This window comes from Platalea leucorodia, assembly GCF_965183815.1.
Source record: "Platalea leucorodia genome assembly, chromosome: 22".
NCBI lineage: Eukaryota > Metazoa > Chordata > Aves > Pelecaniformes > Threskiornithidae > Platalea > Platalea leucorodia.
The window spans coordinates 7,300,577-7,326,672 of NC_138844.1; positions in this window are offsets into that span (position 1 = coordinate 7,300,577).

The following is a 26,096-nucleotide window of genomic DNA, read 5'->3' on the forward strand; positions in this document are numbered from 1 at the left end:
AGACAGTTGATTAAAGAAAGAAGGGAAAAAGGACTGAGTGTTGTTTCTGCATTAGTTTGGAAGTTTTGTCTGGCTAGTATTCCTTCCTATTGCTTTTTCAAAATGGATACTCTAGCCATCGCGAGAAGTGAGCATAGTATAGCATTTGGGGGTCTTTCAGCTGCTTAGGTGGTTGAAGCCATGCTGTGCCATTTAATTTCTTCCCAACCCAGATGTTGTGCACCAGGTTAGGACTGTTGCCATGAAAGCCAGCTGCTTTGACTGTACGACTGGCAGTCTCAATAAAACTAGCCGAACATAAATTGAACAGAATGCATACTTTCCTATTTGTTCATATCCATAGCGGCTAAAGCATTGGCTGAAGAATTGTATTTGCTGCTTATTTACGCTTTGTTGTGGTGAGTCATTTGCAAATTGCATCTGACGTTCTCCTGACAGTACGCTGGTAATGGTCACGGCTCCAAACAGACTGAAGTGATTTTCTGATTGATTTGCCCTTTCCTTTTCTACAAAAGCACTTGTACATTCTCACATTTGTCAACCTCTCAATTTTCTACAAGTTAGAGAAGCACGTGCAATAACATGCTTACTCGGAACACAACAGTATTTTAAAAATACCTTGTTTTTTTCCTCCATTTATATCTCTTCATTCCCTACTGCTCTGTTTCAGTCCATCTATCCAGTTTTTTTGCAGTCTTCAACTTCTCTCTTTCTTCTGCTGCTCGAATTTTTCACTTTCCTTAACTTTCTCAGGTTTTCTGCTAAATTTTTAAAGGTATCTCTCCGACCCTAGCAGTACGACTCCCTAGGATACCGGAGGGTGCTAGCATAGCCTTCATTGGTTGGCAGGAGCTGTACAGTCAAACCACGGAGCAGAACTATTAAGGCTTCTTTCCTTCCACAGTCTCGTCTGATACTTTTACGGAGATTCGGTGTCTGACTTGCTCTGTAGATGGGGAGCTGGCATCACTACCACAAGAATTTCTAATTTAATGGTAATGTCTCTCTTAGCACTAAGTCAATATTTCCGGTATCAATTAAATTTGATGGCTTCACAGTAGCGAAAAAAATGTGCTTCAGGTACAGGAAACATCAAGATGTGTTCAGAGACACTTACATGATAATTTATTTTAGGACAGGGAGCAGTAGAAGCAAAAAGCAGAAGAAAAAGGTGGCCAGCTTTAAGTTTGAAGAAATATTAAAAGGAAAAAACACTAGCTGGAAACTGCTTAATCACGATACGCAATGCATAATCTGTCATTTTTAACACTTTTTGTTTGAAAGATCACTTTGTTTTGGCTTTTAACTGTTTTTGTTACTACGTTTACTGCAACAAGGGGTTTGGGTTTTAGAAATGAAAGGTGTGATAGGAGTTACAGGCAAATGATGGCAAACTTGGGTTAACTGGATTCGGTGGGTTCGCTCGCAGGAAAAACTCAGTTGCATCTGCAATAATTATGTTGAATAAATGAGCTCTATCTTTGTCTTACCATTTCTCAGTTTGTTTTTCCCTGGTAATTCTCTTGTACCAGGATGAAAGCAATCTCCCAGCTCTTCTCACTGAAGTAGTTGCTACCTCATCCAACTGTGTAAGTAGATAAGAAAGCTGATGATCAAAGAACTGAAGTCTGCAGAAGATGAGTAAGCAACTGGCAATATTATTTGAGCTCTGGCAGAGAGGCGTTGACAATGTCTTGTTCCTAAAAAAATTGACATGACACCCTCCAAGAAACTGGTGGTGCTGCTGCCATTGAAACTGGGGAATGGGATGCCGTAAATTCTAGGATGAGTAGATGTGTACGCATTTCTCTTGTACCTTGGATCTGCTCCCACCTAATCGGGATTTTCTCGTGCAATGTGTTCAAAACATTGTCTTTCAGTTTCTCTCTACTATTAAGAAATGAATATGAATGAAAATAAGTAAATATATACCCGCGTCTTGAGACTTAGCAATTACAGGAGGCAAAGTACGTTCAGTTGTTTCAGCAGCTGCGTACTAAGCTGTGCTAAGGGAGCAAAGATCTCGGCTTGCAAGTCTAGACACCAGCTTCTGTATTCCTTGCTCGTCTCTCCTCCTTCACGTTTGTTTCTGGATTTGAGGCCCAGCGCCATGTAAAGATGAGGAATATCCTTTCCTTGAAAGGTCATAAAAGCAAGCAGTGTTTCAGCTACAACATTAATCCTTAAGACAGGAAAGACCATTTGCCAAAAACTGATAAATCATCTTTTTTAACATAATGAGTCCTGTCTTTACATTGTGCATGCTGTTGTGGTTATTTCATGAAGAGCTGAAGGTCCTGAACAAGGTCCAAGGCACCAGAAGCTTTCTATTAAATCCAAGAATATTTTTTAGAATCGGCAAAGGAACAGTTAAAGAGTTTGACAGGCAAACATTTTGAAAAATACAAAATTAGCTCAGCTTTTGGCAGATTGCAAAACTCATCTGTTGTTTTCATCAGACCACACGAAAGAAACGGGAACCGTGGCATCCCCAAGGAACAGAGAGGAACAGAACATTCAACCTTTCAAGCCATTTTTTGTGGGTGTAGATTAACAAATCTACACTTCTGCTTTAGTGCATGCTTCATGCATTTTGAGGTGCGACAGAGTGCAACGTTTTCATTTTGAGTTGCTGTTGCAGTAAGAATCTCCCATCTGGAGATCCTAATAAATAAATTTATAGGATTATCTGCCAAGTACTAAGCTTTTAAATTTCTTCAGTGCTAAGACTTCTGCATTACTTTTCTTGAGACCATCCTTTGCTGCTGCTTTTGTCGTTGTGCTGTATGATCTCTTTCACTGGAGGTAGCTGAACTAAAAGCAATTAAATGAAAATTCTGGAAAAGATTTTTTGGAAGGGCCAGAATTCATTCCTATGCTGAATGACTGCTATGGACGCTGAAATTATTTAGTTTTTTAAATTTACCTAAATTAAAAAAAGTATTCTTTACATTCTTATTATTTGGAATATAGTCACAGGAAGTTTATAGTTTTGGAGAGATCAGCATAAATTCTGGTATTAAAGATGTCCTATGGAATCCTGTACAGTAATTAAAGTTCAGTCGGTTACCATTTGCCGTTTCGTTAGGGAATTCTGCTGAAACCACAGACCACGTTACACTGTTGTAATGTATTGTCTTATACCTTAGAGCTGGAGCAATGCGGACCCATTTCTGTTCAGTTTAAACTCTCTTGCCATAATTTCTGCTGCGAAGGAATGAGTTGCTAGTGGTGGAGTATCTCTCTCTACTGGTAGCCTTTGTAAATGCAGTGGAACCCCGCCTGCCATTTAATTGCGCCCCAATTCCGCTGTTCCTGAAACACGGCAGGTTCTGTAGCCCAGGAAAAGCAACTTTAGGCCAAGCAGCGCTTCAGCACGTGTCCTGAAAGTGGAGCCCTGAGGGATGCAGGCCGTGTCTGCGCGAGAGCAGAGGTTACGTGCTGGCCCTCCGCCGGGCGTGTTTTTCTGCGGCCAAAGCCTTGAACCGTACTTTCCCTGTGCCATTGCCTGATAATCTGTCCTCCAAGAGGTTCTTTCCAAATGCGTGCTTTCTAAAGAAAATTCAGAGGAAGTTTCTCAAGTATATATAATGAAAAGGCGGGTTTGTTTTTCATGTTTTTAGAGGATCGGTAGAAAATGAGGAGATAATGTGGGACCCTTCCACAGCCTGTCATCTTACATGGGAAAAGTCTGTTTTGAAAGAGAATAAGACTGAGAAAAATGGATTTTTGATAATTTTTTGATAATCCATTTTGAATTATCCATTCCCCAGTAGTATTTGCAAGTCACCATCCCGTCGATGTAAGTGGAAACAAAAGGCAGTGATTGTCTGTACACCTGGAGACTGGGCGTAGTCCAAAGCCTCTCACATCCGCTGCTCAATAACTAATTAGAAGTGTGGAAAACCGCAAAGTCCTCTCATATCAACTGCTAGATTTTTTGTTTCTGTAGAAACAATGTGGTTCCTGAATTAGCACGTAAGACCTGTATTTTCACCCTGATTTGGGCACTGATCTGCTGTGTTGCTTTACAAAAACCACGTTTGTAGTGCTTCTGTTTTCTGTATCCTCATTTCTCCTTGCTTGGTGTGTTTATACACACAACTGAAATGGATGCTTTGTTATGCACTCGACTAACATGATACCAAGACCTTATTAAATGGCAGAAGTGAGAACAAGGGATGCTGACGTAAAGTTAGGAAGCTTGGTCAGTACAAAGGAAGACTTAATAACCAGTAAGACACATGATCAATCCCGTGTTACAATCCGTTTCTGTGGCTGGCGGCTCCTGTGCTCTGGAAAGCCTGATTTTAGCTGCCCTCCAGGTCAAAGCATGCGCGTGCCTTCAGCACGTGGTGGATGCTTGCTTAGTAGCCCGAGAAAGCTGAGCCATTCTGATCTTTGATTAATTTTATTTTGATGAATTAATACTTTATCATGAGAATTACTCTTACAAAAATCAGATAACAACTTACAGATCAGGCAAATGAATTTGCCAAACAAGAATTTCTCTTATAAACTGGGAGCTTACCAGCTGGAAACAGTAAATGGGACGGAGCAGGGGGACAGGACCTGGGTATATAAGCTAATTCTAAGCTGATTGTGAGCTGTTCAGAATGTGGTTACAAAAAATGATATACATACCAGAATTGCACAGAGTTAGTCAGGCTATACCTATAAATACTTTTAAAAGCCTAAACACTTAAGTAACAGTGACTTGAGGAAAAGTTGAGGGTTTAGGCCTTGTTTTCTTTATTAAATTACACAGAACTGTCCTAAACACTTTAAAAAAAAACAAAAACAAAAACAAAAAAACCCCCACACAACAAAACCAAAAAAACCAAAAAACAAACAAACAAACAAATGAAATAGTTAAAAGACAAGAATGCTTTAAACTGGCATCAGAAAGCTATTGATGCTGTGCAGGATATGGATCATTGTATACGGAAAGCGTATACTGAGTGCAGCATGCTTATGCTATATGGTGCACCATCACATATGTATATATGTGGTCAATTTTCCATAAACCCTTTTTCCTCCCTGCCTTTTTGCGTAAGCACGCTGCAGACAAGCACAGTTTGCCTTGGAAGATAATTTACAAAGGTGAATTTAATGTGTTGCCTTTGCATAAAATAGCATTTCAGAATTTTTCTAAAGATACTTCAGTTTCACACCACGAGGTGGAGACGTCTACCCGCAATTCTTGGCAAAATGACCCTAATTTTTAACTGTAAAGTTGTAGCTAAGGTTTAAAAAAAACGCTGCCTTCTCCCTCCCCTCCTTCCATTTAAAAATAAATAAACAGAATAGAATACAAGTATGTAGATGCTTTATCAAGAAGCTCCATTATTCTTTGGTTTTGCACTTTAAAAAAAATCACTGAATCGTAGCAACTGTCACTGCAGGGTGGATGTGAGCGTTTCCGTCTGATTTTGCAGTGTCCGTTCCATGGACCCACCGGCAAGATTTGCTTGCACAGCCCCAAGCTGCCGCTGAGAGCTGGGGAGCATGCTTTCAAGCTGAGTGGCGAGGAAAAATGTTGAGGAACTCCTTTGCATGAAAGAAGCCCACACCTAAGCAGGCGAAATAACTACAAATTCCCAGCTGGACCAATTCTTTTAGGAAAGGCCAATGCCTTAGCGTTCAGCTAGGAAAAGCAAACAAGTTCAGACGCGCCACGCTCCAGCTGATGGCAAAGGGAGGGGGAAATCACAGCTTCAGATGGGAAAATTATTCCGGGTTACTCAAAGGAGAAACGTGAAGGCTTGGCTTTGCAACAGGAAAACAAGGGCGAGCTCAGGAGCTGGTGTTTTCGGGCTCCTTGAGTCCTGGGTGGCCACCGGGTCCGGGGGTGAGGCTCTCCACAGATTTGCTGAATTCATGCTCCGCTCTCCCTAGCTACAGCCTTGCCTCGCGGCTGTATCCTCATTTGGTTTTGTTTTACGTTTATAACCTATACACTCCAGGCCCCTCCAGCAAATTATAAGTGTGTTTGCCAGATTGTTGTCTGGGAGTAAGGGAAGAAGCTATTTTTTTCTTGTCATTGGGCTGTTGCTATTGTGGGAGAAATGTGCCTGAGGAACAAAATCCTTTGCTAGAAGGTGACCGCGACAGTAGCTCCTGTGGTTCGTTGCTCGAAGACAGTGAGGCACCATGGTTCCTGCTGTGACTCAGGATGTATCAGTTATGGTTTATGGAGAAAAAATTGGATTTTCACATTTTCTTGAGTACTACATGTCTTGCTCTTTTTGGTTCCATATATGAAAAGAAACGTGAAATATTTCTAGTGGATGTCTTATTTTTTGAAATGTCAAGCAACTGGCTCCCGACAAAAACATGTACATTTTAAGATCATGGAAACTGAGATGAAATTTGTTAACGCACACGCTGAGCACTCACTTCCAGAGCCTGACATGCCGGAGAAGCAGAAGTGCCTAGGATAATGATGCTACAGGGTAGTTCAGAACACAGAACCTGTGTTGCACCAGAGTAGGGCTACTAAGCAATGGCAGGAGATGGGCCAGAACAAGGAACGACCAAGGGAGAGCACGTTGCAATCAGCCACTAAGGGAATGAAGTGATGTTAAATTTGACAGAGAGAGGAAGATCCAGCTCAAATACAAGTTTGGGGTAATGAGAAGAAGATGCAAGTGTATCCATCTTGTTATAGTATCAGAAACAGTTTGATAAAAGCCTAATCTAAATCAGAACTTTGAATAAACTCCCAGTAAGGTACGTGAACTTTCTGGGACGATAATGTTTGTTTTCCCCGAACTGTTATGCACCTTCGTAGGCAGCTGGAGGAATGTGGTGAAGGGCACAGCCGTCTGTGAGGACTCTCCAAAGTTCCCTAATGGGGAACATCAGCAGCAGGTGCCAAGGGAGGCTGGCGTAAGGAGAAGGGTAGAGTTTCTGGGAGGGCAGGGGCTGGATCTTTGTGCAGCCTTTCCCATTTGTCGCAGCCAGAAGGGCTCTCTGCACCCAGGTTCGTCTTTGAGGAAACCACTCTCCTTCCCAGGTTGGGTTCTTTTTTTCCCAGAAAATTTCCTGGCAGTTATCGTGCAGAGTTCCCGCTGTACTGACTCCTTCCTCACCCTCGCCCTGCGATCCGCTCCACAGGACCGTAACTCCGGAGCAGGGATTCCCACTCCGCGGGCTCCCCCCTAATCGCCAAGGCAGTTCTCTCTGCGGGAATGGCCTCTGCCGTTGCCATGACAGTGACTAGCGGGATCATAACACAAAGGTGAGGAGCCTCTAAGTTGAAGGAGGCCTCATGTAGGGTTTGATTGATAGAAAAAGTGATTTTTAACTTGGTAAGAAAGAGTGTGAGCAGCTCCTCCACTTGCCCCTCGCTGGGTTCCCAGGGCCCTAAGCCCTCTTGCGAATAAGGAGGTATTTGCCCAGAAGCTATGAGAACAGCAACTTATCTAAAAAACCCAAGGAATTCTTCCATTTCTCTCTGAAGGATTCCAAATTGCAAAAAAGAACTAAAAATGGGGCAGAGGAGCTACTGATCCATCCACTCCAAAGTATGTATTACACAGTGACTAGCTGTAGCTAGGAGTATACACTGCTACGGGCAGGTTTAAATGCCCTGACACTTGTTTTTTCCTGTATCTAACATGTATTTGGATACGCTTAGAAGCCAGAGAACTCTCTTACTTTTGTAAAGAGTAGCATGTTAATATAGTAAAGATTCTAGACTATACTAAGGACAAAATTTTTGGATAGGATTTGGAGAGGGTACTTGTCTTTTGGCCAGTCTTGCAGTTGATGTTACTCTTATTCATTAAAAAGAGCTACGAGACTTCAGGTTGATGCCACAAAGCGCTGTTTGTTCTAATTCCCACAGTTGTTTCTTACCCATATGTTTTTCAGGGGACTCGTAAGAGATAAAGCTGCTGCTTCTATACCTGCTGTAATTAGCAACCCTCCTGCTCCTGTTGGTAGTCAATAGACAACAACAGAGCGGTCAGGTTCATTGGAAATGAAAAATCTCTGACTGAATTTTCATGACTATAATGGTCTAATTCTCAAATCAGCTGAACACGTGTAACAAGAAGAAGTCAGAATGGCTTCTAACATAATACTCCCACTACCAACTAGTGGAGTTCCTAGAGAGAAAAACGAAGGGAAAACGTCAGAAAAAAATACTTTTATAATGTTTTCTTTATGCTTGCTAGTGTTGTTTCAGGCCTGCAAGAATATCTCAGGTATTTAGGTCAGTAAACTGTGAGGAAGAAGTGTGGAAAACATACTTGTGTTAGGCCTGTGATTCAATGTGTATTGGGTATACAGCTGGAGTCCAGTTACCAGTATATCGTAATGACAGTTCCTCTTTTTACCTGCTGTCAATCAGAAATCATGATTTCTAGCCATGAATGACCCAAATAATGAAATATGAAATTTTTAACTTGAGAAGGAGTGTGGTTTCATTAGAAAAGGTGAGGAACAGGGACCTGAAAGTCAAAAGTATGTTTCCACATGGTGATTGAGTTACCGTATAGCTGTAGGCAATTCATTTAGGACCGAATTTTCTATGTGTTGTGCCTATAGCTGGAACCAGATTTTCAAAAAAGCTCAACACCCAACATACAGCTATAGGTTGCTTTACCAAGTCCTCTGTTTTGCCAGGGTCCATGCCACTAGAAGCTAATAGCAGTAGAAGACTTGGAGGAGTTAGATGTCTACTCTGTTCAGTTCTGTGCTAGACTGTCAGCCTAATGCAAGTAGGAAACGGCCAAAATTAAACACAAACTGACATTAAATTCACACTTTCAAATGGTTCCCATTTGAAAATAATGCAGGCTAGATCCAATTAGCAATTACCACTTATTTATTATGAACAAGTAGAATTCTAATTAGGCTGATTTGAGCCTCAGCTACCCCCTCAGATTGGAGTGGCAGTTAAGGTACTAGTTGTACTAGTAATTATGGTTTACCATTAAATTACCCTCCCTTCTCCCCTCTCCCCCCCAAAAAACATCGAATTACCCATGAGTGGAATTATATTTATCACAGGACCCTGTGCAGTAGAGACTTTGCAAATAAATACAAACAATTAGAAAACCACTCAGAGTGCTGTGCCAGCACAGTAATTAGGGTCTGAAGACAGGAATTTTGGCCGAAGCCAAATCGGCGGGGTTGTCGTGCAAGGGGAGCTGCCGGTGTCTGCAGCAGCACCCCTGGGGGTGCAGGGCCCTCGCTGGCTCTCCTGGTCCCCTCGCAGGCGCAGACCCAGCAGAAGGAGCAATGCAGACAACAGAGTGTTCTCCCAGTGTAATCCCGTAGTAAGGAGCAGACTGTGAATTCACCAGTTTGGTGTTTAGTGACCCCGGGCGACAACAGGCAGCCGACCGACAGCCAGAGCAATACAAGGCTGATGCTGTGTATTTCAGCAGATGAAAGTGTAAACAAAAGGATCGCAAGCATAAACTAAACCTGAAATGTTTTGCCTTGCCCAGAGAATTAAAACCAAACTTCTCGTCCTAATATTCGAATTCTAGTCCCTATAGCTGCAGCCTGTTATTTCAGTGACAAGTTGCAAGTGTCGTGCTGTTCTACCTGCTAGGGAATAAATCAGCTTCTGGCCTTTTCTCTCCCCTTTCCTCTTAGAGTTGCATAAATGCCATTGTCTCTGGTCCAACAGCCGCAGTGTCGAATGCTGTACCAGAGAGCTTTTGACGTTCGTAGATGGAATAACTGTCCCTCTTCATTATCACTTTGACGCGACTGCCTTGGAGTCTGCCTGGCACAGCTGGGTTTGCGTCTCACCGGTAGAGGATCATGGACCACATAGGGTTGCGTATACGTTGTAGCGGGCACTTGCAATTTTTTTCTTTACTTTTAAGGAACTAGCTTTCCCTCACCCAATGTGCAGAAATGCTGAACATTTTATTTTTCAACTCGTTTAGCCATCTAAAATGCATAAACGTATTGAATTTCCTTTAGAACACTAAGAATTTTTCCTAGCTTAGAGTCAAAGTGTTACATTGCTTTTAAACAAGCAAAGAAAAAAATCTTTGATTTATAACCTCTCACATCTTGATCATCTTTAGATCAGTGTTTGTAAGACTAAGAATTACCTCTCCCCAAAGACCGCCTTCTCACCAAAGGAGTCAGGCCCAGGCCTTCAGATACCTGGGAGGCTGCGGGCTTCCATAAACTATGGCAGCTAATGGTATATTTTCCAGTCTCCTAGGTTTCCAACACAGTTAATGCTGCACAGGGCCTTTCTCTTACAGATTTTTCTCAGACTCTCTGATATAATTTCTAATAATTAGGCAGTTAGCACATCGAAGAACTTCAGCTCGGTTTGGAAGCCAAGTAATTCTGGATTTGGCCAAAGCAGACTCATACAAGATATCAGGGCTTATACAGCTGAAGTTAGATATTGAGGAATGTTTGAAAAAGTATCCCTCCAGAAACTGTCTCCCCTACAATGCAACCCACCAGCACACGAAAACCCCTCTTTTCCTCCATGTCATCTGCCATAGCCTGGTGCCTGGGAACCTCCTCCCGTGGGCTTACGCCAGCAAGGCGTTCTTAGCTGGAAGGGAATTGTTCCAATGGTTTTGTAGAGTAAGAGTCTAAAACAAAATATAAAAGACAGAAGAAACTAAAAAAAAATAGAGTCTTACAATAGAAATATTCACATGTTCTTACCTATATACACTGCTGATACTCCCATCTCTGCATGCCTTAGATTTCATCCAAAGGGAAAAATTTCCCTTCTCTAGAAAGTAGAGACAAACCGAGAACCAACTTTTGGTACATCTCTCACATGTAACCACCATTAGGGGACGAGTTGTTAAATATGTCGTTAGCCACTGCTTGCAGAACAAAGGAGTGGAGCTGGCAAAAGGAACGAATTACAGATATTCTTCTCTGGTTACTGTCATACTTTTTATATCATCTGCCAAGGATTAGAAATTCATCAGAAAGGACTCTGATATTGCAGTAAAATGGTTATTTCTCACAGTAACGTGTAATCTCTTCATGTCTTAGGCACATATTCGTAAATTTATCTAAACAGTCTAAAGACTCCGCACACAAACTTGGTCTTCATGTTCCTAAAAGTGGTCTGTTTTGAGAAGAAATAGGAGGTTTGGAAAAAAAAAACCCAAGTCTTCTCTTTGCTAACTCTAGAATGAACATCAGAAAGATCGAATGCAGGCACCGGAGGTTCGCCTGCCTTCCTTATGCCTGCAGTAGAGTCACTGTGTGTGTCGGGGCAAAAAGGAGAGTGTTGTAAAGATTTTGTTCTTTCTGCTGCCAAAACATTCATATGACAGCAAAATTTACTGTCATATTTTGGAAAAAGAAATGTGCTGCTTTAAAATGGAGGGTGGGGTTGTTCTCTGCAAATTAATGTGTTATTTTTTTCCCTTTTTTTTTAATAGCATACCGTCTCCTAAATTGCAATCCTGAGGCTAAGGCAGCTCTTCCTTTCCATTTCACTTAGATGTGATTTCTGATCTTGCAAGGACTTAATACTATAGTGAGGAATGCAATTAAAGGATAGACTGTAGAACCTAGTGCATTCTGAATGGCATCATAAATAATTAAATTACAATTATTAATAAAGATGCTTGCCATTAGAGAGGAAAAGAGTAAGGAAAACAACAAATTCACTTCATTAGATGTACAGTATGTATAATTCAAAATACATTGACAAAAGCAAGCTGTCAGCATAATAATTTGTTTCCCTGTCTGTAAAATATGACCTGATACTTCTCCCCATTTCAGCAAGAACAATCTAGGACGCAGACAGCACAGAATAGAACATTTGTATCATAGTAATTCAAACTACCTGTTTAAGTTAGACAAATGAAAAAAATAGACTCCAGCCCACACATTGTGGCCTGGCACAGAGTGGCAACCAAAGATGAATGCAGCTGATGAGATTAATTTGCCGGGCCCTTACTTATCACCTACAGACTGAGGCTTCTTATGTTATGAGCTCATTTCCTGATGCATGCACGATGTGCTATTTCAGCTTGGCTCCATCCAAACAGGGCAATTTACTGTGGCCAGAAGGGGCCAGAATTACCACCGTATCACATTATTAAAATGCTCTCCTAGTTAGTTCAGCCATTTGACCCCCGAGTATTAGGTCTACCGTGGGCTTCTGCTAAGGATGGCATGTGAAAGGTCTCTTTCTTTTTGGTTTATCTTATGCCTGTCACTTTTTGTCCCTTTGACATTTTAAATATGGGAAATTCACGAGCTCTGGTGCAGGATTTTCTTGTTTGCATTTATCTGGATGCTGGGGTCTGTTTGATCATGTTCTTCTCCTTGTGAAATCTTAGCGTAATGTATAGTTTTTCTGTAAGAAACAGCTGTTATCCAGTGCTACACAAACTCTCCTGCGTGTAGGGTCACCCCCACAGGAAGGCAGTACAAGGAGCAGAGCTAGGACACTCAGTGTGGCCAAGCTGCCATATCCCACCATTTGCTTAACTATTTTCCTGGTGAAAGCAAAAGTGTGACCTGCATCAGGCGATAGCGGCTTCAGTGAGTTGCAGCTTACTATGACTCTTTAAAGGGAGCCAGCACCCTCCTTCTGGCTGCCCTTGCAGGAATCCAGCACCTTCCTGCTGGCCTTCGATAGCCAAGAATGGCGCAGCTCCTTCCATCGCTCAAACATCCCTGCCAACCCAAACCAGAGATGCTCTACCCTTTGTCTTCAGCAGGCACAGGAAGCCCTGTCTGCATCCACAAATTATCATGGACATTTAGAATCATAGAATCATAGAATCGTTAAGGTTGGAAAAGACCCTTCAGATCATCGAGTCCAACCGTTAACCCAGCACTGCCAAGTCCACCACTAAACCATGTCCTCGAGCACCACGTCCAACATTTCTCACTATTCAGTTTATTGTACGGCGTAAACAGAGTTCAGTTTATTGGTTTTTAACTTAATAAGATCTGCGGGGCTCTTGTTTCTCTGTGTACAGCCCCTGGCATACTGTGGCCCTGAAGACAGAGCAGCACCTCTAATGAAGAGTGTATTTTATTTACCAAAAATGGATTGTGGTTGGAAGTGTGTTACTCACACTACTGCTCCAGCTATGTCCTCCTCCTCATTTCAGTTGGAACTGACCTTTCCTGTAAAATGCTACCAAGAATCAAAGCATTCAAGGAGAGGAGGTTTTTCTGCTTGACTTAGGAATGAAATCCTGTCTGGTATCCAGAGCCATTCTGGGTATTCTTAGGGCACGTGCAGAATGGTATTCTGATTTCAAAGAAAGATGAACAATTTACATATACTGAACTACTTAGTATTTAGATATGTGATATGAAAATAAGGTATTACTCTAACGACATTTGAAGTCAGTGAAAAAGCTTAGATTGACGTCATTATCTGACCGCAGCGTTTTCCCACTATCTCAAGGACCCGTTTCTATGCATGTCTTCGCTCCCGAAACATTCTTCCTTGATGTACCTTTCACATCCAGTAGCAAATGTCTTATCGTGAACTCAGTAATGGAACTCTCTACAACAGTATTAACCGAGGTTGATTATCCGCTAGGCTTGCGTGTGCATGTGTTTTTGTTTTACATTATATAAATAGCTGCCCAGCCCTGAGAGCCAGATAAGCTGCGAGTCTTTGAACTGTAGGAAGGACAACGCGAGTGACTGACAGCAGCAAACCCGTGAGACTGGTTGAGACAACTTTAATTTATTTGTACAGCATGCATATGGAAGGGTCCTCACCTCCCGTTTTGGTAATGATAAATGACAAGATGTTGACAGTTATTAATTAAACTGCCTGGCATAGCAATGTACACGATGATAAGACCTAAGAAATGTGTAGCATTCCTTCTACCCCATCATGAGAATGAGGCCCCTCCGCTGTTCTCTGGCCCAGCAGAGATTAGACTAAGGCATCAATATTCCAGTACAAGCTGGCTACCTAGTAACTGCCTGAACACAGGGCCCTAAAAATTGAAATCCTCTCTCATGCGATGTGTAGTAATTAAACTTCAGCATTCTTTCTGCAGGAAATGTTTCTCCTGTGTTGTTCCCACAGATTGTGCTACAACAACAATTTTAGCCCCATGAACTATTAACCAATTATAAAGGGATTTTCTCAGTCTGCTTTAACTGAGGATCAAAGGCAAAAATGGATTTTTTCTTGCCAGATATTGTAATTTAGGATACAAAACAGGACTCAGGGCTTTGGTCAGTCAAACAGAATGGACTCAGGGGAGTAACTCACACCACATTTCAGCTTTTCTGATTTGTCTTGCCAATATTCCAGCTGCTTTTCTTCCTTAAAAAAAAATCCATTGCCCCACAATTGCAATGCATTTATCCTATTCTATTTTCATTTATATCTTTCATATCTATATCCTTTTTGTATGCGCTACTTGGAGCTAATTATGTCTATATACTGCTCAATTACTCGGAATTTAATATATACCCAATTTCTCACCAGCTTACTTGCCTAATGAAGCCTTAATTTTCTTTTTAGAGTCCCTTTTGAGTTTTATGTCGTATAAGAATAGCCTGCTGAGCTAATCAGTTAGCTAATACAGATTGTGATGATTTTTGTCTGTATTTGCCGCATAAAGCAGTAAATAAACTCTCAGTGCAGTAAATAATAGCTATTAGTCATTATTATATAAAATGGGCCAGGAGACTCTCTTCAAGCTTTAGGTTTGAGTGAGTTTAGGACACTGTACAAAGCACTGGCAAAGAACTGAAGCGGTCTTAAGATAACATTGGTGTTAACCATGTGAGTTAAGGGAAGTTCTTTGAAGTAGCCACTAGTCTTGGAGGTCCCACGGGTCAGAGCTTCCCAGTTTTGTTTCAAGGAGGAAAAAACCAGCCATGACACTAGCAAACTGTCTGCTCATGGCACAGCCATGGTACCGCAGAATTGTTGAGGTTGGAAGGGATCTCTTGAAACCGTCTAGTCCAACCACCTTGCTCGAGCAGGGTCAGCCAGAGCAGGTTGCCCAGGACTGTGTCCAGTCAGGTTTTGAAGCTCTTTATGGATGGAGATTCTACAGCCTCTCTGGGTAATCGGTTCCAGTGTTTGACCACCCTCACGGTATTACCAACTGTGGACCCAAAATGAAGGACGGAAAGCTTATAGTTATACTATATCTTGTAATCAGGAGCCTGTTGTTGAAGACTGAATTATTTAAATAGTAAAGCAACGTGGCTTAGACACAGAATCAGCATCCATGCTAACTAGAGACACACAAGAGACACACAGGTTTGGAGCCCTGCCCAGCACAGTAAAGAGGGTTGGAGTGTCTGCCTATAAAATTATCTTTATCCTCAAGAGCCAAAACTGAAGCACTGGGATTCTTGGTGTCCGGGATCGCTGGTTCATAGTGGTGGTGAAAAGGTGTCTAACAGCAGTTGGCTTTAGGCTGTTCCTTTCTCAGGACCTGGGGGCTGGTGCTGACCCCGCAGATGCCCAGCCTCCACCGTGCCAAGGCTGCACGCCGTAGTGACAAGCCACTAGGCAATTCCAGCCGAGCAGATGCTACGACTTGTTGCGACCCCTGGAAAATACCGTTCCTCGGATGATTTGATCTGACTTGCTCAACTTGGCTTCTGTAGTCAAAAAGAAATATTCTGAACTGGAAGTTTATACATTTCAAATTATTACGTGATTCACTTTTCCATAAACGTATAGCAGATATGAAATAAGCCACGTGTATCTGCGCGGCCCGAGGCAGCTGCCAGGACGCGCAGGAGGAGCCGTTTGCGTGGAAGCCTTGGCAGCCGCCGTGAGGTTTGTGGCTCAGCGTTTTCAGAAAGCAGCAATGAGACAGCACCTCAAGCCATGCGTTTCCCATAGGGAAGATACAATGGCTGACTAAGGAGGCTTGGAATCGGTCACCGCATGAAAAATACAATGAGATCTACAGTAGGCAATGCAAAAAACCAGTATTGTGAGACAGAGAAAAGAGTGAGAGGAAAGCGGCAGCTAAATAATTACTTCCCCTAGAGCAGCAGCCTTTCCAAAGTCACCGTGGCACTTACACAAAGAGGGTCTTTTAGAAATACGTACACAGCTTCATCATTTTCACAGCTGTTAAAAACACTTTCCAGTATTCTTAAGTGCAAAAAAAGAGAAAAAGGCACTATAAAAAAAGCAAACCCTCTCCCATGTAATTAAATAGCAAGCAAAAATTTTTCTGTTCTCAGAAAAAAGCAGCAGATGCTGACTGCCCCTTCTCCCCTTCCCGCGAGTCCCCCGACTCCGCTCTGCGCTTACGTCCCCCGACGCCCTCGCGCTGGCGGCAGCACAAAACCCCCTCCTCAGGGCACTCGCACACTGCGAGGCTCTGGGTTTTCTTGGAAGCGCCAGAATGTTTAACCTGCTTTTCTTTTGTTATTTTATTGCTTTATTATTTTATATTTATACTGTACAGCCATGACTGCCTTCACTGGGCTGGGATTTTTTAGCCTTGCAGCCTGGAAGTTTTTACAATGTTCCTGTGGCTGTATTTTACCCTGGTTTGCATTTGGTATAATTTATCTACAGAGAAGGGACTGCTTTAAATGTCTGCTATTTGTAACAGATGAGTGCGATGACCTCCATGCCTAGGACTCCTTTAAGTGTTCCAGCTGGCTTTAGACCTTTCGAATTTGTCCACCTCACTAGAATTACATTTAACTTTTAACAGTGGCAACGTATTGATGTGTGTGACAGTATGAAAAAGAATACATAGCGACACTGTACGGATGGGCCTTTTTTTTCCTAGTCTAAGGGTAAATCCCGCTGCTGTATTATTTAGTATTTAAAATACATTTATTCAATGCACTCCTGTAAGGCAATAACAGATTGTTCAGCTTCTCAACCAAAGCCTGACCAGGTGCTTTTTCTTCTTTTCTTTAGAAACAGTGAAATGAATCAGGCCAGCAAATTCAAATTTTTTTTTTATTTTTTAATTTTTTTTTTCCCCCAGTTAGAAAGCGTAGATCCATTTTATGGTTGTTGAGACACCTTTTCACATCCTCACATTCTCTGTGATTCTTAACCGTAGGCAAGAGAGCATGCTATAATTTTCTTCCTGCAGTTACAATCAGAAAAATGTCAGACAACGTCTACACTTTTTTCCTGCTGAAAATTAAAATGTGAAATACTGAATATGTTAAGGAAGAGAGCTATATTTGTTAATATAGTAATGAAAGAAGACTAAAGAAACATCCTACCTGGTACCTGTGTAGAGTTTAATATCACATCTGAGTAAAAATATTTTGAAATAACACTGCTACGTGCTGATTTACTACAAAGTATGTCCGAAAGGATGTGTGGGGGTTTCTTAAGGTAAACCGTGTGTTTGGCCGTGTCCTCAACTGCCTGCAAAAAATGTAATTGAAATGAAGTCAAGGGAGAGAGCTCAGCTTAAACCAACTGACAAGTTAATCCTTGTTTACTCATATTCTGAGAGTTTATTAAGCTTAAGCATTAAATCCAAATATTCTTCCCTGCTATGTATGTCAAGATTACTTTGGAGAGATTAAATGTTACTGAGAATTCTCACTTTTGGCTCTCAAGAGATGTAACTCATGCCTATGGATGCAACTGGACTGACACGGTTGATGCTTGAATCTGCAAGCCATCGCTAATTCTGCGTCCAGCGGTAGCGAGGAAGCTCTCTCTCCGGGAGCGCAGCGTGCAGACGCACAGCGCAGGCTCACAGACAGCTTCTGTCTTCTGGAGAACACAGGTCCTGCTTAATCTGTCCGTCCCGAGAACTGCAGCGAAGTCCATTCCATAAACTGGAAAGAAGAGAGTGTGCGTAGAAAGGGTTCTGAGAGTACAGCAGAAGATTTTTAAGAACGCTGAATTGAAAATGTCATTCTCCACCGTATTTCTGATATGAAGAGGGTGACGATGCAAGCCAGCACGGAGGAGGTTAGACGCAGCATCAACAGGAAAGTCTTCCCTTTGGCAGCCCTGGAATAATGGCCCAGAGTTCCTCACTGATGAAGCATTTTGCAAGATTTTTTTTTATTTTACTTGGGAATGTGTCATAATTATATTTGAGATTTTTTTGATGCCTAAGTAATCAGAAGAAAGCTTTTTCAAGCTTTTAAAATTTGCAGACACCTGGAAATTTCCAGTAGAGGTGTACTCTCCTGTGCAGTGAACCTATTTGATACAGGGTCATTTTTCTCAGCCAGTTTCCAGACCACCCCCCCTTAGAAGCGGTCCCCAGGGTCTTCATAGCCCATGGCTCAAGAAATTATCTGAAATGTTTTTCCTGTTAAGTGAATTTCTTCAATGTTAACTCATGTCAAATTGTCAGGTGCTGCAGATGTGAAGAATCCTTCTATTATTACTGCTAGATGTGTTTCTTTTTGCTGATTAGTGTGGCTTTTTTGGACTTTCATAAGTAGAAAGATCTTTTTTTAAACTGCATAAACGTAATCCGGGTGATTGTCCTTTAAACATTGTCTTAGGATCCAGATGTCAAAAATCAGTACAGCTCCACTGAAACCCCTATTGGTTGCAGTTTTCTCTTGGACATGATTTTCTTCTTAGTTATGTTTTGTTTTCAAAAAAGAGAAAAAAAAGTTTCCTGGACCCGCTTCTCATCAGACTGGTGTGTGAGGTCTCACCAAAGAGCCAGTTCCAGCTGTGTTTTCGGTATGCCTGCCATTGCCCCAAAGACCACCCATAAACTTGCTATAATAATTTAGGGGGTCTATGTGAACGCCCTGAGGCACATGCCATTTCCACTGCTCTTGGGCCTTCTATTTGCCTTCGAAATAGCAGAGCGTTCTATATATATTAAAAGCTATATTTTCACTATATGCAGAGAAATACAAGTAAATTCAAAGTCATTGGGGATAACATCTGTATGTAACATGTACTTCAAAACAATCGTGGTGTATTTCAGTAAATACAGGGTGATGGTACTGCTGACCAAGACAGAATTATATATTGGAGAGCTGTGTAGCTTAGAAGTAAATCGGACGTGGACTGAATTTATTGCTCATGCAGACTGTCCGTTCAGACTATGCTACAAATCAGTTGCACGCACATCTGATGGCCACTTTGAGGTTCCAAGCATCCCAAAATAATGAAAAACTAGCTAGAATCCTTAAATTCTAGACAGACAGCATTTCCAACTAGAAGAAAGGGACATGCTTAAATTCTGACATCATGCCAGTTTCCCCGGTAAGGATATCCTGCTCACTGCTCCACTGAATGCTTGCATTTATTAACACTTCTCACTCCACCAAGTGCTATTGCTCTGTTCTTGGTGCAAGCGCAAGGCCAAAGAATAATCCTTGTGACTGACTGGTAGCTCTCGGTGCCGTATTAGTGACGTTAATGACAAAACTAATTCTAGAAAAAATTTTCTTTTAAAATTAGCGGGCCTATTTTTGGCTCCTAGGAGGACCCTGGACACCTCTGATTTGAAGATTAATTTATTCAGAGGGCCATATTAATTGATGAGCAGGCTGAAATTTCACATGCATTTTCTCAGTTCTTTGGAAGCCTATGCAATTGTCTGTCCTCTCTCTCCCCTCACCAATGGTTTCCCCATAGCGCTACTTTTGTTTCTAGACACGCAGAAATTCATCATGAGTGAAAAGTTTCTGGTTCTGAGCACCACCCTTAATCTGAAGAACAATTTTAGAAGAAAACTATCACTTTTAAAACTAACTTCTCCTGCTAATTTGACTAGAAAAAAATAAGGCCCCGCAAATAGCAAAACCCTCCAAATGGGAGAGTAATTACCTTAAATTAAGCCTTATTTCTGGTTATAAAAAAAAACCCCAACAACCACCCAATTCTAAAAGCATGTTGTGCAGACTGGAAGCATTAGAGTTAAATACTGGCCATTTTCTAGTGAAAGGGAAGGAAATAGCCAGGAGGAAGGAAGGAAGAAGAGATTAGAGAATCTGACAGATGTAAATAGTCTCAGAGGAGCCACTCTGTCCCAAGGCCTCTCCTAAGGGAAGTTTTTACACCGAAGAATCTGGTAGCCTGAATGAAGAATGACATCACTTATTTGTTTAGCCAGAGCTGAGATGTTTTCTTAAGACATTGAAATAACCTCATGCCACAAGCATTAAATTGTTGGCGAAGTGATAAAGATGTCTGTTTAATTTAGGGGCTTGATAACCACAAAATAAATACACTTTTATTCCTTGGTTTGAGAGTATATTTAAATTGCCTGGAAAGCCACGAACAAGAAAGCTTGAGCCTGACGGTTAGTACTACGAACAGCCTGATGTGGGAGTCTTCAGCAGGGAGAAGCATGACTTTGGACTTGTAACTCAGTCAAGGAGTTGGGGCTGCTTCCCTTTGAGATGAAAATGATGGCATTACCCTTCTGGACACCAAGCACAGACCAATGTTTTCACATCCTAGGTGCTGTACAAATTCATACGAAAGGGACAATTGCAATCTAAAGTGCTAGTGCCGAGGTGTCACGACAGCCCCAACTAGACCAGTTAGAACCTGAGTAGCCAATATGTGGCAAAAAAGTGATTCGTGTCACACGCTGGATGTTCGTGGCACCAGCATGAACCAGTCAGCCCCTGGTAGCACCAGGGCTGGGGTGGATTACAAGCTTAGATACTGAAGTGTTCAAAATGACACCAAGCTGAGTGGCGTGGTTGATGCTCTAGAGGGAAGGGATGCCGTCCAGAGGGACCTTGACAGGCCGGAGAGGTGGGCCCCTGCCAACCTCACGAAGTTCAACAAGGCCAAGTGCAAGGTCCTGCACCTGGGTCGAGGCAATCCCAAACATGGGTACTGGCATGAGTGGATTGTGAGCAGCCCTGGGGAGAGGGGCTTGGGGGTACTGGTGGATGAAAAGCTAGACATGAGCTGACAACACGTGCTCCCGCAGCCCAGCAAGCCAAGCGTCTCCTGGGCTGCATCCCCCGCAGCGTGGCCAGCGGGGCGAGGGAGGGGATCATGCCCCTCTGCTCCGCGCCGGGGAGGCTCCGCCGGAGCCCTGCGTCCAGCTCGGGGGCCCCAGCGTAAGAAGGACATGGAGCTGTTGGAGCGGGGCCAGAGGAGGCCACGAAGACGATCAGGGGGCTGGAGCATCTCCCCGACGAGGACAGGCTGAGCGAGCTGGGGGTGTTCAGCCTGGAGAAGAGAAGGCGCTGGGGAGAGCTTATAGCAGCCTTCCAGTACTTAAAGGGGGCCTACAGGACAGATGGGGAAGGACTCTGTATCAGGGATTCTGGTGACAGGAAGAGGGGCAATGGTTTTAAAGTGAAAGAGGGTGGATTTAGCTTAGGAATTAGGAAGAAATTCTTTACTGTGAGGGTGGTGAGACACTGGAACAGGTTGCCCAGAGCAGTTGCGGATGCCCCCTCCCTGGAAGCGCTCACTTTAGCCATACATTGTGATGCGGTAGAGGTGAAATAATGTTTTGAAGATTGCCTTTGTGTTCCTGATACTTTTATTTCAGAATTAGCGGGGCTTGTGCTGATGAGTTTTACCTCTACTCAGGTTATACTGATTAGTTTTATTATCCTCTTTTCACAGTAATAACTTGTCCTTACAAAAGGGCAGTGAGAGCTTTTAAGATTGAAAGAAATAGCTAGTTCATGATACGGTGTCAGGAATGGTTAACGGAGACAGAAGAATCAGCATTACTTCCTTCCCTTTGGGCTTCAGGCACAGTACGCTTGTGCTCTTGTGAGAATAAAATTCATTGTGGCATCAAAAAAATGCAGAAAAGCACCATATTCCTAATTCAATGAAAAGACGACAAGGCATCATGAGCCTTGTCCATGGAGCACTGCAGCTTGATGTTACAACTCTCCAACATTCAGTGTAAAAACTGTTCCCGCAGTTCTGGGAACAGAAGAGAAATGTCCATCCCTTTGGATGTAACTGGGAAAAGCCTCGTGCAGAATTGTCCTTGATGGCTGTAAGACTGAGAGGGGAGCAGTTGCAGGACTGAATAACATCAGTTGGGTTTGTTGCAAGTTCTGCAACTTGTACCGGCTTTGTTTTAAACTGTGAGTTATTTTAGAGGTGGACTTCCATTACTTGTCTATCAAGGGGAGTTTCAGTTTATTCAAATTTCAGGTTAGAGCTGCAGAGTACGTTCAATCCAAACTCAAGCTACATATAAATATGTTCTATGTTAATTTAAGACTTTTGAGCCTGTTTACTATAGAAAAGTTGTTCTCTGTGCCCATATACTGCACTAATTTGAGTGAAACGAGCTAATTATAAGTTGATGTCATGTGGCTAAAAAAATACATGTTTATTCCTTCCGTATTTCATGATGCTGACTTCCTCAACCACATTTGCAGAACACACACACATCATGTGTTTTCTGGGCCTAGGGCCTCACTGGATAAAGTTACGTTCTTTATGGTGCAATTTGTAATTAAAAAGTTGAACCTCATGCAAAATCTTTGGGACCTTGTGGATGCCAGCAGGCTGTTTGTGCTGCCTGAAAGTTTATCTTTCTCTGAATAATAGCAGAATTGTCTTTTTGCCAGAAAAAGAAATAAAGTAGGGACAGTGACTATTTATTCTAAGTCAGTGCATACATCGTAGAGAATGTGCTGTGGTTTGCTGTCTGCACAAGTTGGAAATAAAAATGGGGGACAAATGAATGTTCAAAGCTGATTTGGAGAAATCGTGTTTCTGTGGACCTCCCACTCGGGCAGTCGGTCCGCCGCTGGCAGGCAGCTGGCTCCGGCCAAGTGAAGGTAAATTCAGCCACCTGTTACTACTTATAGTTCAGTAGCACCTCAATTACGTACCACTGTGCTATTTTATTGCAAAAATTACAATGAAGAAATTCACTCTCGCCTGGAGAGTTTATAGTCCTGAAGCAAAACTATTCAATGCTTCTGTAAAAGGAGGGCACAGCAGGTCTCTGCCCGTTATGAAGCCCCTCTGGAGTATTTGTTACTCCGAAAGAGCCCGTCCCATGTACGTCTTGTGTCCAGTGATGTTTCACTGATGTAAGGACAATCTATAAAGTCGCTCTATTTTCAGTTATTTCCTCTGTGTATGGTATCAAGTCTTTTTCTTTGGAAAGAATTGGAAATGTATTGCTTTGGTGTGAAAGACAAGCTGAAATCTCCTGCAGACACTCTTCTCAGCCCCCAGTTAGAGGTGGCATCTCCTCGGGACAGCGCGGCCCTTGGCTCATAGGTAACGCTCTCAGCAAACGCTGACATAGGTTATTAGAACAGTTAAGTCACGCTCTGAATTTGTCTTGTTCTAGAGCCCTACTGGCAGCTGTAAGTAATATGTTCTAATCTGAGGCTAAAATCACTTACACCTTTCTTAGAGATTTAAAAAAAAAAAAGAGAGAGGGCGTGAAAATAAATAAACAAATGATCAAACCCAAACGCTCTGTCTGAAAAGAACCCACATGAGGGGAGCGTAGCAGTCTGCCTCTGTGAGGCACCCCGCATTTGGGTTTTTCCGGCCGTTTGCAGAACGCTGCTATTCCCTGTTCCTCTCCTGATAACACAAATTGCAAGAGGTGGTCGGAGGGGACTGTTTCAGAAATAAGAGCACAGAAGACGAAGCGTATCTGCAGACTGCTCATCTAATCCACTTTTAACCTGTGGTAAGAAACCACTGAGAAGCAACTGTAAACAGGATGGGCGTTGAGAGGAAACGTAGCCGCGCAAGGGCCTCGGGACGCCCGGCCCATTGATGTTCGTGGAAAAGCCTTGGTAACAGGCAAAGACCCGGTCGTGACATTGGAGGTCAGGAACCTGCAAGATTCCGAATGGCAGCTTAACAGCAGGAAACCTTTGCACTTTTGGTAGAAGAGAACTGCGTGGGAGGATTGGGGTTTTTTTGGAAGAGGACGTCTTTAAGGTGAAATATCTGGGAGGACGATACCACTGGTTCACCTGCGGCAGGCCCCCTACGCCTGGACTGCCTGGAGTCCAGCATGCAGTCTCAGATAAAGTGGAGCAAGTCTCTTTCGCTGGCTTAGCACAGTCAACATTTGAAAAACAATCGTGCCGTAACTTTAGATGCCGGTGAGACTGTGGAATGGCTTTTCAGAGGAACCGAAGTGCTTTTCTTACTTAAGAAGCACTTGCAGGTATTCATGCTGATTTCTGAAAATTAAGCCCCAAGTGCCAAATTCATGAAGTCAAAGATAAGCCTGGAAAATGTTGTCACAGGTATGACAACTGCTTGTATTAGGTTTTTATAGGAGGTATCAAATAATAGCAGTGAAAGGACACCTTATCTACTGGCTGTCTTGAAAAAGCTGTTCATCTTTACAGCTGTATTGAAAGACCTGCATGCTACGAGCAGGCCAAGCTCAGTTTTCCCTGACTTCACTGGAAAATGTCTTTGTTTCTTAAAGAACGTGCCTTATACATGAAAATGGGCATAGGTCTACAACATCAAATTGTTAAAAAGTTTAACTGTTGCTTGGCAGCACGCGCAAGGGGATTCCACGCTGCTTTTTTTTCAATGAGAGAAATCTGAAGCAATCAGATTTCAATCAAGAAATCTTGATGGACAGTTCCCAGACTTCTTGTTTTCTTTGGTGGCTTTATCAGGTTGTGAACATAGGAATCAGGAAATGTCACTGGAGCAGGAGGGAAACCGAAATCGGCTGAGTTTTTCTTCCCCATGGGAAGCAGAAATGAGAATATTGAAATAGGTCTGAGCTCCACATCTGCCCAGGAAGACCTTTTCCACGAGAAATGTCATGCATTGGAGCAAGACGTTCCAGGATGGGGTTTCTTTAGAGATGTGTGGGTTATTGGTTGAGAATTAAGGACTCTGACACTCTCTACCACAGAAATTGCAGTCAACACCCTGGCTGTTCTGTAATTCACTGGCTTTGCAGCAAAGCAGCTTTATACTACAGCTGAAAATCAATGAGTCTTCCTATAATTAATCATTGTTTCTACTTTATTAACAATGTATTTAAAATTAAAAATAACAGACTAATATTTTTAAAGCAGTATTACTTCTCATTCTCTACAAGGAAAAACATTGCATAAATAATTTCTGAGAAAAAAATAAATATGTAATTCACTCTCTGAAACAATACCTTTTCTCTCTAGGTTCTGGTCCCACATAAAATAATTGCAAAATCTATCAACATCGCAAATTTCCATAGTTTATATGATTTCAGCATAAACTCTACATAGAAAATGAGAACAGTGAGGAACTGGCTTCATCCCAAACTGTGTTCATCCGATACCGGGCTTAGCGCTTCTACAGGATATATACAGCATGTGACGAGTCACTTCCTAATAATATTCTTTAACGTAGAACCACAAACATTAGTCTGAACATTGAGAAGCTAAGTAAAGGAAAGTTGCTGTCAAACTAAGGACTTACCAAAGTTGCACATACCAAAGACTTTTCTAGAGGAATTCATGACTTTATAATTAGCAGAGGCTCACTTTTAATGCCAAACCAGCACCTTACTCCCAGAACTTGGCTTGCACGGTCTTAGCACTACGAAGCGTGCGGCCAGATAATCCAAACTGTACCGAATAGAAAATTTAAATTGAGGTATCTAAGCTGATACTAAAGTCAACTGTGTTCTAGGAAATAAGGAATAATCAGTATCTTTTATGTTAAATGATGTATATTGTTAGCTGTTTACAGGACAAACATCAGTGAGGTTATCTGGTTTGAGAGGAGCATCCCTTTCATAAATCTGCTCCACTTAGTAGAATTTGTTTAATTGTTCCTAAACCAAATCATTGTCCCTAAACCAAATATGGCTTTAGTTGTCAAATCTGTTTTGAATCTGTTGATCCTACAGTCTTTTAATTAAAAGTATGAAACAGATTTGTCACACTTTTACTTTTGTTTTGAGAACGCTAGTGTCATATCCTGATTTTTGTGTTTGGGAGGAAACAACTGGGGCGTGAGGACATCTGACAGGGTGTTAATTTCCCAGCAATTTGACTTCAGTCACCACAACTGCTGAAGTCCCTGCTGTCGCTAACTTTCTACCACTCCTTCCGAGAGTGCCGACGCTCCCGGTGCTTCCCTGGTCACACGCCTGTCCTGCATCACGGCACTTAGAAAAGTGGGAAAGGGATCTCGGTGTTCTTTTCACATAAAGTGAGTAGAAGGACTTCTAACAAAGTGTGATTGTCACCATAACAGCTTCACT